The sequence below is a fragment of the Malus sylvestris genome, chromosome 14 (genome assembly GCF_916048215.2).
Source record: "Malus sylvestris chromosome 14, drMalSylv7.2, whole genome shotgun sequence".
Classification (NCBI taxonomy): Eukaryota; Viridiplantae; Streptophyta; class Magnoliopsida; order Rosales; family Rosaceae; genus Malus; species Malus sylvestris.
The window spans coordinates 3,724,474-3,737,012 of NC_062273.1; the positions used below are offsets into that span (position 1 = coordinate 3,724,474).

General features: G+C 34.8%; 1 long non-coding RNA gene across 6 annotated transcripts; it reads right to left on the minus strand.

Annotated features, from left to right (window-relative positions):
- Window positions 1-1,682: 1,682 nt before the first annotated feature.
- LOC126600811 (uncharacterized) lies at window positions 1,683-7,832 on the minus strand. Of its 6 annotated transcripts, XR_007615599.1 has the most exons (6): window positions 7,584-7,832; window positions 6,770-6,925; window positions 6,565-6,620; window positions 6,309-6,440; window positions 5,217-5,326; window positions 1,683-2,221 (listed from the first exon to the last, which is right to left on the minus strand). It is a non-coding gene; the product is annotated as an uncharacterized LOC126600811 (long non-coding RNA). The 6 variants fall into 6 exon arrangements; XR_007615600.1 differs by lacking the exon at window positions 5,217-5,326 and having other exon boundaries at window positions 7,584-7,830; XR_007615598.1 differs by lacking the exon at window positions 1,683-2,221 and having other exon boundaries at window positions 4,983-5,326; window positions 6,313-6,440; window positions 7,584-7,829.
- Window positions 7,833-12,539: the final 4,707 nt, after the last annotated feature.

The window sequence follows — 12,539 nt, forward strand, 5'->3', positions numbered from 1 at the left end:
TGAAAATATCACTGGTTGCTTTCACAGTGCTGTTTATCCAAACTGAATGTGTGTCAGCGAAAAAAAAAAGGAAAAAGTCTCAAGGTTGTTGAGAGAATTTGCGCAGGGCAGTTGTGTGTTGAATTGAATGGGTCTTTTTCAGTTGTCTACCGCTTGGTATTTATAGAAATCTGCATGCCCAAGTCGCATAAACCAATCATAATTGCAATATGACTCTGAATCTTTATTTGCTGTTATCCTCACGTCTTATCGCATCAATCAAAACTTGTGTTACCCTGCAACCTGACGCAATCTTGATGAGCTGGATTATTGGCATCCTGCCAAGAATATTCAATGATACTTTTTTTCCACCATCAGAACCTTTATCTATGCATGTAGAATAACCTTCCGCCAAAAACCGCGTGCATGCATGATGATTCCTTTATCCACCTAAACTCTAAAAGGTAAAACATATAATCGCCATACCCCTAGATAAATCCTACGTGCACCAATCCCATCCATGAATTAATTAGAAGGTCACACACGGCAGTTCACTTCCCAAAACAATCGCATCTACAAGTTACCCAAAGCATGCATGAAGACCATGTATCCCTATGATTCTAATCAGATTGTGTTGCCAATGCCATCTTATCACCATTTTTACTTCACCCTTATTGTATGCATGCATATCTGTCCACCAAAACCGATCCAAACCACACATCCACACGCCAAACATCCAACTCAGCTCGAATTGTGCTACCATGTTTCTAGTTGGAGATATATTTTCATCTTTCGTAAGAAAATGTCAAGATAAATCACTAAAAGATAATTATGATAAAAATCATAATATTATCCTTTAATAATAACAAAATCATCTTCATTTTTTATCCAACGGTTGGAGCTATGCTTACTCAACGGCTTTGATTGCACGGGCCGATAATGTAAAATCGGGTCCAAACAACTGTTCATCATATTAACATGTTGCTCAACTAGCTCCGGGTAAGACTCCTTATGCGGACATCCCATTATGTCGTGCATAGCCATGCTACAAATAGTGCAAACTGTTGCTACAGGTAGTTGCTGCTGTGTAGAACTAACTAATTATTGTAAAATAATGTCAAACTTTGCATCAATTTTCTTCTCCATTTTTTCCATTTGTGCAGACATGTTAGGAGAATCTGCTGACAACTCAAAAATGCCCATTTTCTATGAATGTTCAGCTGCCCATTGTTGAGATTATGCAACCATCATATCAAACAGTTCAAACGCATCTCTTGCAGATTTATTTGACAACGATCCTCCAATTGTTGTATTAACATGGCTCTTAGATGTAGGATTAAGCCCATTGAAAAAAATATTCATTTGTGTACCTGAATCAATATTAGCATGTGGACACTTCATGTACATCTCTATATATCTCTCATATGCTTCATGAAACTCTTCATTAGGCTTTTGAGTGAATGTCATAATCTCTCTTTTGTAATTCAATGTCTTAGATGCTCGATAATACTTGTTCAGGAACTTTGTATGTAATTATTGCCAAGTAGTAATGCTATTAGCTGGTAGAGTGAATAACCCTGTTTCCGCCTTAACCTTTAAGGTGAAAGAAAAGACGTAGCTTGATAGCCTCGGCAGAAAACCCCATGATTAATATATTTTTGCAGCCCACAATGAATTTTGCAATATGTATGTTTGCATCCTCATTTGGCAACCCACAAAAGGTTGGTAAAATTTCAAGCATGTGGTGCTTGATCTCAAATGCATCGCTCTCTTTATGGGCAGGATACACAATACAATTGGGAACATCGTTTGCACGGGCAGCCAATAGTCTTTTTTCCAACTAGGAAACCAAATAATAATAAAATATCTTAGAAAATAAAGTCATAATTAAGCTAGGAGAATCGGTCAGGGAACTGTCCAGCCACGTTTTAGCCTCAAATATCCTCCAAATCTGGCCCATGATAGCTCATTTTAAAGATCAGAACGTTCTAAACACATCTCCAGAAGGGCCCGAAACCAAAATAGGTCATCTTGGGCTCCAAAACTCATAATTAAGCCCGAAACGTCACTTTACCACCACCACGCATTGCTCATTTATTCTATCGCTAGAGAATAACAGCTTGGTGGGAAAATATGATATTTTGACACAATCAAGCTAAGTGACTCACGAATGTCCTCCAATTGGAATTACTCTAAAATTCTCCCATTTGATCATGTTTTGCTCCGGAGGAAGTCAAAAGACCTATATTGAAAATACAATTCAAAGTATTAAAATTCTTAGGGTTAAATATATAATATAAAATATACTCATCATGGACAATTGGTGGCAAGCCACAGTTATCCACCCATTATGGATCCGGAGAGGCTATGGGAAAATTTCACTCTATCCGTGGTCACAGTCAAGCAGACTCACTAAAGCATCGAACCTTTTCCTAGATTGAGATGCAATCCTAGAGCCAGGGACTAATTTCTCCCATGTCAGTGAAGACGTCTTCCTAGTGAGGGATGTGATAAACAAATTGGGATCAAATTTGTTATTTACGAAATTCAAACAACAAATAAAGAAAAATATTATTAGACGATAACACTACGTAACAACCAAAACTAACAAAATAAAAACCAAGTTTAAACAAGGGTATCTTCTCAAAAACTTTTTAATACGGATCAGTTACTTCTTGGGTACTTTTATACGGACCCCACAAATTACTGAAACCACCCCATATTTGATGTTTAGCTCTTGAACTTCCAATATTAACCTTAATTAAACTAACAAATAACTAAAAACCCCAGTAGGGTCAGCCACCACACCCACCTCTCAACGTCGACCACCCACCCCCAATCTTCAACCGGCCGACGACATCTCCTCCTTTCTATTTCTATCCTTCGTTCTTTCTATCTGTATTTAGCCAAGCGGACGGTAGACATGGATTTTTACCTAACGTAACCATCTCAATTCCAAAGCTAATTCAATAAACTGCAAATAGGACACAAAATCAACAAAAAAACAATCATGTTATGCATTCCCAAATGAATGAAACATTATAAATTGAGGTGAAGATTGGGGACAAAATGACCAGTGGTGTCGCCAGGACTGTTGAGGTAGGACCTGGTTGGGTGGGTGATTGTACGCCAGTGAAAGGGTTGTGGTGGTCGCCGGCAGTGCGGTGGCTCATTGCCGGGTTTCTGTTTTTTTTTTTTTAATTTTAATTTTTATGGGTAAAATTAGGATTTTAAAAGGAAAAATTGAATGGGGTGTTTTCACTAGTTTGTGGGGATGCCAATAGAATTACCCTTGCATTATGTTTGAACGAGTGATATAAATTTAGATTTTGAATACAATTCAGAATTTATAAATTGATATTCATCAATTCCCTTGTTTGGATTCATAAAAATAAAAATTTAGAATTTCCGTATGAAAAAAAAAACTTGGAATTTGGGACCTCCAATTCCCAAGTTTAAATTCCATGTAAATAGGTGTCATTTCCCAATTTCTATGATTGAGAGTTTAAAAATAACAAATTCTATATTCAATTACAATGTTTCTTAGGTTAACCAAATAAGAAAATTCACAAATAATATAAAATAAATTCCCGTCATTTTAAAATTCCTTAGTAATATTAAATTTCTTCATCCAAATATAGTGTTACTTCTTAATACCAGAATTTTGTGAGCTATTGACTGATATTAAGAATCCATGCTATACTTATAATTTTTTATTAATATTTAGAGTCTAAGATATATATATATATATATATATATATATATATATAAGTGTTATTGGCACTCCAAAAATTTCATTCTACACTCTCACAAGTATATTTTTCTTTCCGAATATAAAAAGTTTGGAGTGTAGAATGTGATTTTTGAAATGCTATATATATATTTTTAGTACAACGATATATTTTTATACTAAAAAGATGAGGAGTTTGGCTACATAATAAATTGAAGTGGAAAGTCCCTCATCTTTTTAGTATAAAAATATATCATTGTACTAAAAAAAATTATATATATACATATATTTTTTTTTTTTTGTACAACGATATATTTTTACACTAAAAAAATGAGGAGTTTGAATAAATTGAAGTGGAAAGTCTTATCACACTAGTCAAGTTGAGGACTCCTAGTAGACTTATCTACCCTTTTTGCATGCACGCATCATTCGCAAGTTTTCTTTATGCTTTTGTTTTTGAAAATTCCAATCACTTTCTACTCGAGTGAGGGTTTAGGATATCCTAACCTATAGATTTTAAAGAAAACTAACGAAAAGTTTAAAAAAAAAATTAATTTTAATGAAAATTGATAAATAAAGGTGTAGTTAATAGTACCAGAAAAAGGTTAAAATATGATTTTTCGTAAAAAGTGAACAGTATCATGAGTGTTTTGCTAAAACTCCCTAGATTTTATGGTAATCAAAGATTTGGACCTGTTACATTGCAACTGTCATGCAGCTCAAATCCATCCAGGGAATAAGCATCCTCTCCTGATCCTCTTTATGAGGATTTCGAGAATCCTTCAATCATATATGTTCATCGTATATCGTACAACCATAAATCATTGTAAATCTTTTTATTTAAAATTAAATATAAACAGTACTTAACAAAAATTAACCACACAATATATGATAAATGAATATAATTGTAAGATTCTCAAGATCCTCACAAAGAAAATCGAGAGGATCCTCATTCCCATCCGGATATATAATGTCAAGCGATCCAGCACCATTTCACACCTAACCAGTAACTAACCCTACTAATCCATGGGCCATCATTTTTGGCAAAGTTCAAGCTTTTATTATTTTTTAAGAATTACCGTAAATGGTTTGATTTAAACCCTTCATGTAAATTATTCTTTATTAAATGTCTAAGGTGGATATGGTGACAAATTTCGAATTCTTATTTGCTGAGTGACGAAATAAGCCTTAACATTTTAAGCATGCATGCATCTATTTTTTTTTTTTTTTGGAATAAACTAAATTATCTATATTAATGAAGTAAAGGAGTGGGTTAAGCTACATAATGGACTAGCAATAATATAGTTCAAATTTGCCTTTGGTGAGAATCAAGACTAAGACTTCTCACTCACAAGTAAAGAAGAATACTGCTAGACCGTAATACTAAAGTGACTAAGCATGGATCTATTATCTATAGTGGTAGTATTTTGAGTGGTTCTTGTGCTTTTTCTCCGTTCAAACCACTAATCTCTTTTATTAAGACAACCATTAAGGCTAAAACACCCACCTGCAGCTTGTGATACCCTTTGTTTACTTGCATTTTCAATGTACGTGCCTTCGTAGTTCCCAAGTGACAGGGACTTGAGAAAGGTCATCACTTCCGTAGTTGATTGTTCCCTTGGGAAAAGTTTCATTCACCAAGATATTTAGTCTCATGCTTAAAACGAACACTTAATTAAGGGACTCAAGCTGTGAACATATATATACACCCATTTGAAAGTGAATCATGCATGACGCATCTATTTGGAATTGATGGTCATCAAAGCGCTCTCCAATATCAATTGAATTTAACAGTTAGATTAGTACAGCCGCAATTGCATCATCACAAACCTAATTGGTTTCCTCTTATTAACCCTATAAATTACTCTCCAATCACGTCACTTAGTACTACTATCTAGTACTATTTCTCTACACTTGTAAGTTTAAGGTTTTATGTTCGAATCTCGTACATGGATGGTTCAATATCAACTTATTATAGCAGACTCATTGTGTGACTTAGCCCAAATCAGCTACTGCCATAGCGCAAGTAAATCGTCATATTAACAGACTCCAATCATAGGTTGCTGCTGAAATTTTTTTAGTTACACTTATATTATGTTTGGATGAGAAACTTCAAATTTCATGGAATTTATGCTAAATTTGATGAATCAACTTAAAAAATGACTAAATGCCATAAATATGAGTTTAATTATTTTGAGAATACATATAAGAGAACTTTAAAATGACACCTCTTCATAGTACATACTAGCTAGTAATGCCCACGCGTTGCTGCGGGATTACAATTTGACTTTTTAGCAGTGTATAAACTTGAGTTAGCATCAGTGTAACATTAATTAATCTAAACAAAACTACCATGGTGAAGGAAAGAATTTTATTTGCTGTAGAAAAATTATAGTTTTGATACCTTACAAAGGTAACTTGAAAAAAAAAAAAAAATTAACAGGTAGGAGTGTTTAACGTTATTTAATTATATGGAATGACATTAGTGAGACCGAAGAGTCGCATCACGTGTGACAGCAAAAGAAGCTGTATCTAGATTTGGGAAAAAAAATACATATAATCATAGAAATAAGTATAAAGAATTTTCAAATGCTCTTACCTACCTGCGAGGCTTCGAGTAGAATATAACTGATAAGCCCATTCCATTGGGGAAAGTTACGACCGATCCTGATGGACTCATCACCCATCAGACAGAATCTGGCAGAAGTATAAAAGCATTTGCTGCCCTTTACTGCAAAAGAAATGAATTACTATAAATCAAGAATCTATACCGTGATACACAAACAGAGGAATCATAGCACCAAACCATTTGAATAAACAATATAAATAGATAAAGAGAGAAGAGATTGCAATACCTTCTCTGTGTGTATTACAAATGAAGCAAGGAGGATGGAGCTTCGATCTGAAACTGCTATAACACATGAGAGGGAGGGTTAGGAACGAATGGCTAATTACCGCCTAATTTGACAGAATTTGGCCCGAATTGAGCTTGCCTATTCTCTGTAAATTTGCTAGAAAACACAGCAGTTAAATCACAAATTTAAAGCAGATAGAATGTACCTGAGGTTATGAGGAGGTCCTCGCTAATGCTGGATGGGGCATCAGCCCAAGTCCTCTTCTATATGGGGATTCATGAACCAGAGGGGACATCCTTGATAACCAAAATTGTATCCGCTCAAGGATGGGACATCTTTGATAATACATTTTTTATAATACCTTTAAAATGGAAGACAATTCAGTTGCGTTTCTTTGGTGCTTAACATGGAACAACAATGCCCGCCAGCTGAAAAGATCAGATTTCATACAAAAATACTAATAAATTTTGAAGGAACCCAGAAACAAAAATTGCAGGAGAACTTAACTATTTAGCTTTACTCCTTAGGTCAGTTCATAAAACCCTAAATGGTCGAAATCCATTTTCTTTCCACTTGTAATCTCAGCTCAGAAAAAAACTTCATTCAGTCAAGAACATTCCTTTACTTGTATTCCTGGTGTTCTACTTCAATTTTATATTTTGATGGAAACCCAGAAACCCCTTTTACGTACTACTGATTACCCTAAATATGTATCACAGCACCCAGAAACCCTGATTGCACAGAAACCCATAAACCCTAATTACCCTATACTATATATCACAGCACCAATTCAAAGAAGCCCTTGAAGAACTGGTGCCCCATTTTCGCTAACCAATTAATAAAACTTAAACCCAAAACGCTTTTGAGACTACGAAGTTCAAAGAAACCCAAATCTTCTAATTATCCAGTTCAATATTTCAATTTCCCAACTAAAAATGTTGAAATAAGCAGATAGAGGTTGACAGAGAAGGAAATTTATTAACCCAAATCCTACACGCTCATAAACATGCAAAACTCACCTGGAAATGGCAGATTAGATCCCTAGAATCGGCGCAACTCGAATTAGAAATCGAGTTTGACTGCGTTCCAATTCGTTTGGGGGCAAAATTAGGGTTTGATTTCAGAGGAAGCAATGGATCCGGGTTTTCGTTCAGGCGAATGGGCGCAGAGACGTGGAAAATGAGGATTATGAAGGGAATTGAGGGGCGAGATTGTTCGCACTCGTTGGAATCGAAGGCGAGATTTAGGGGTGGTTTGGGAGTGAGGTGTTTAAAAAAAATCACTTATGAAAAAAAGTTGTGAACGTTTTAGGTGTTTGGTAAACTAAAAAAAAAAAAGGCTTATTTTGGAAGCTGTTGTGAGAATAAGCTGAAATCAAAGGAAAAAGCTGAAGCTACTATTTGTAGCTTTGGAAAACTGGTTTTTTTTCAAAGCACACGGAGTACAGTGCTCCTTTAATGAAATGACCCACTATCAGACTACTTTTTTTTTCAAAAGCACTTTTACAAAAAAGTTTACCAAATATTCTGCTGATTTTTTTTCACAACCGCTTATTCTCATAGCAGCTTTTTTTCAAAGCACAGCAATACCAAACCAGCCCTTAGTAAGCCCGAGAACAACAGAAGAGAGATCTGTCAGAGAGATGTGAGAAAGCAACGGAAAGCAAAAAAAAAATCGAGAACAAACAATCCGAACAGAGGATCCATCGATGACAGACGCGTGGAAGCAATGGGCAAAAGCGGCATTTCACTGCCCCAAAAACCAAAGAGAATAACAACTGGAGGAAAAAGCAGGTTTCCCAAGGTTTATTTTTTATTTTTTATTAATTGATATAATCAACACTACACTACGAATGAGGAGGTCAGCTTAGCCTCATAATGAGATAGCAAGAATGTGATTCAAATTCGCTTTTGGCAAGAATTGAACCTAAGACATCTCTCACTTACAAGTGAAGAGAAATCCTACTAGATCGTAGTAGTAAGTGGTAGGGTTCCCAAGTTGTTGAAGAATGCAATTGTACCTTGAAAATTTGAAAGAATAAATTACAAATATTAAATGGTTCAATTTTTAATTGTGTAGAGCTTTTTTTTAATAAAATTTAAGTCTATCAAATTATGCACATGATTAAGTTGGGACAATTTTAGTGTGACTGTAGTAAATAGTAAGTCCGACTTTGAAATTTTGACATGCGCTCCCCCCCCCCTAATAATAATAATAATAATAATAATTAGGAAGGAGGTGACTGTTGTGGCATTAGTTTTCACAGGTCACTAAGCCCGACTTTGAAACCTTGATAGGAGTTCGGTAGTGTGTATTGTTCGTTATTGATCTACAAGCATTCTAAACTATTTGGCAATGCTTCTATTCTTCTATACAAAAGTCATGCATTCAACACGTCCCCTCATGTGTGGCCTCAATCAAGCCTAACTCATGAAGAAACTATATTGGGTAACAAGAGTTATTAGGCTCAACACGTGGATATTTTGGCTCTAATATAACCAGTTGAAAATATGAGGGAGAGATAAAAATTAATTAAACTATTAGACAAAGACTTTTCATATGCACGCATCATTCGCAAGTTTTCTTTATGCTTTTGTTTTTGAAAATTCCGATCACTGCCTCACTCGCAAACATGCTTTCTGATGGAATGAGGGTTTAGGAAATCCTAACCTATAGATTTTAAAGAAAACTAACGAAAAGTTATAAAAAAAAACTTTAATTTTAATGAAAAATGATAAATAAATGTGTACTAAATAGTATCATGAAAATGTCAAAATGTGATTTTTCACTAAAAATGAACAGTAACATGAGTGTTTTGTTAAAACTCTCTAGATTTTATGGTAATCAAAGATTTGGACATGTTGCATTGCAGCTGTCGTGCAGCTCAAATCCATCCAGGGAAAGAGCATCCTCTCCTGATGAGGATTCTGGTAATCCTTCAATCTCATATGTTCATCGTATATCGTACGACCAAAAATGATTGTAAATCTTTTTATTTAGAATTAAATATAAATAATACTTGATGAAAATTGACCGCATAATATACGATGAACGAATGTAATTGAAGGATTTCCAGAATCCTCACAAAAAGAATCGAGAGGATCCTTATTCCCATCCAGGATATATATTGTAAAGAGATCCAGCACCGTTTCACACATAACCTGCAACCAACCCTACTAATCCATGGCCCACCATTTTTTGGAAAAGTTCAAGCTTTTATTATTTTTTAAGAATTACCGTAAATGGTTTGATTTAAACTCTTTAGAGCAAGTCCACCGGAGTGGACATTGCCCAGCACCCAGTCCAAAAACCAGCCCAGCACCCTGTCCATTTCGTCCAGCTCGCACAATAGCCTGGCACCTAGCCCATGCTGGTCTTTGGGCCAGCACAAAACAGACTGACCAAGAAGCTGGGCAATTTGCTGGCGCGTGCATGTCACGGGGCCCGTGGCGCGAGTGCTCGACAACATTTCAAATGCGGGGCCCGCGCGCAAGCTCACTTAGACCACAACCCGGGTAGGCGACGTGGCCTAATTTTAGCCGTTGGATTTCCAACGGCTAGTTTTTCTAGACCGTTGGATTTCCAACGGTAAAAAAAATTTAAATTTGACTTTTAAAATGGACCGTTCAATCACAGATCAACGGTCCACGTTTTTTTCACAAAAAATAAAAAAATAAAAACAAAAGGCCCAACGGTCAGAAATATGACCGTTGGCCATGTGGCAACTCCCTGACTCTTGGATTTGAATATTTTTCAAATCCAACAGTCCCGATTAATTAACTATATTAAAATTTATTAAAAATTATAAAAAAATACATAAAAACTATTAAAAATACATAAAAAAATTTAAAAAATACATAAAATTTTAAAAAAAATGTTTTTTTTTTCTATAAATACCTAACCCTCATCTTCCACCTTTACACCACATTTCAATATTTTCTACACTTTCTATACTATCTACATTTCAATATTTTCTACACTTTCTATACTATCTACATTTCAATATTTTCTACACTTTAAGAGAAAAAAATGTCTTTGCGGAAGCTCATTGAAGATGTTATGTTATGTGAATGTTGGGTTCACGCTACTCATGACCCGATTACGAGTAATGAGATGGATAAGCGAGAAATGTGGAGTAAAATTACGAAAGCGTTTTGCGATGTACATGGAAAAGATGCCAGAACTAGTCAAGGTCTTCAAGGTCGTTGGAAAAAAACTCAACACATCCTTTACTTGTTGGAAAAACGTCATCTCTCATGCTTCCGGTAACCTCCGTAGTGAGACAAGTTTAGTGGATCAGGTGACAATATTTTTATTTATTTATACGCATTCCACCCACATCAATATTTTAATTTATTTAATTTCGTATGTAATTTTTTTGTTATTTCTTATGTAATTTTTATATGCATTCCACCCTCATCAAAATTTTAATTTATTTAATTTCTTATGTAATTTTTATTTAATTTCTTATGTCATTTTTATGTAATTTATATGAATTCCACCCGCATCAATATTTGAATTTATTTATTTTTGTTACACCCGCATTTTTAACACTATCTTATCCCACATTTTTATAGACACTACAAGCTCAAGCATTCTACAATTCAAAGAACCAGAACAAATCATTCAACAGATGGGAATGTTGGGAAATTGTCAAAGATTGCCCTAAATACAAAATTATAGCAACCGGTTCAGAAGTTGTCATGCACGGCATGAGTCTACATAGTTCGCCAGAACCAGACACGGCCGAACAAGAAGCCGACACATTTCAAGACAAGGAAGGGACGCCTAAACAAGTGCTCGAGACTCAACCGACTCATCAGTCCCTCAGGCCTCAAGGTAAAAAGGCATCAAAGGAAAAATGTAGTTTTTCCAAAAATGACTACACTAAATACATGGAGGAACTTGCTCACCAAGGTGAACTGAACATGGCACGGGAAAAGGCTAGAGATGAGGAAAAAGTTGCTGTTATGGCAGCAATAATAGCAACTACTAAGGCCCGTGATGCGGCGACTGAGAGACAAAGAGAAATAGTTAATCGAGAGAACGAGCTGGTTAGACAAGCACTTCATCGAGAAAATGAAAGGCTTAGAGAAGAAAGGATGGCTCAAGCAGATCGTGACACTATGAGCAAGTCTCTAGTAGTACTGTCTCCGAATTCAAAATATTTTTGGACATCGGAAAAAAGAGATGTCATGCGAAGGAGCCGTGCAAGAGATGCGGAAACAAGTCAAGGGGGTTCTAGCTGCACAAATCATGGCAACCAAGATCCTAGCACCACATATCCTAACTCCAGATACTTTGTATAATTTTTATGTAATTTCTTATTTTTTTAGAATTTTATGTTTTTTCTTTTTTTTTTCTTTTGAACTTTATTTAATTTATTATGTAATTTTTATGTATTTTCTTTTTTTCTTTTGAACTTTATTTAATTTCTTATGTAATTTTTATGTTATTTCTTATTTATTTTTTAAAATTTATTTATTTTTATTTAATATATTATGCAATTTTAATGTAATTATTTATTTATTTTTGTACTTTATTTAAACACATGAAATAAGGTTACATAAACTCACCAAATAAGATTACATAAACTCACCAAATAAACTTAAAAACAAAATACAATTTATTCTTCAACCACATAGAATTACATAAACTCACCACATAGAATTACATAAACTTAAAACAAAAACAATTTATTCTTCAACCACATAGAATTACATAAACTTAAAAAAAAAATACAATTTATTTTTCAACAACAAGCCTCATTTTAATTATCTTCGCCTTCATACAATCTCCACTGGTGCTCAATCAAGTCATTCTGGCGGGTTACATGCCAATATGGCTCTTGCACATCAGTGTACCGCTAAACAATCAATTCATTGTAACGTCCATCGCGTTCCAACGACTTGTGTTGCACGGGATCTTCAATCCGATCATGAGCACAGTAGATACGTGTTCTTGAGTTGTTCATC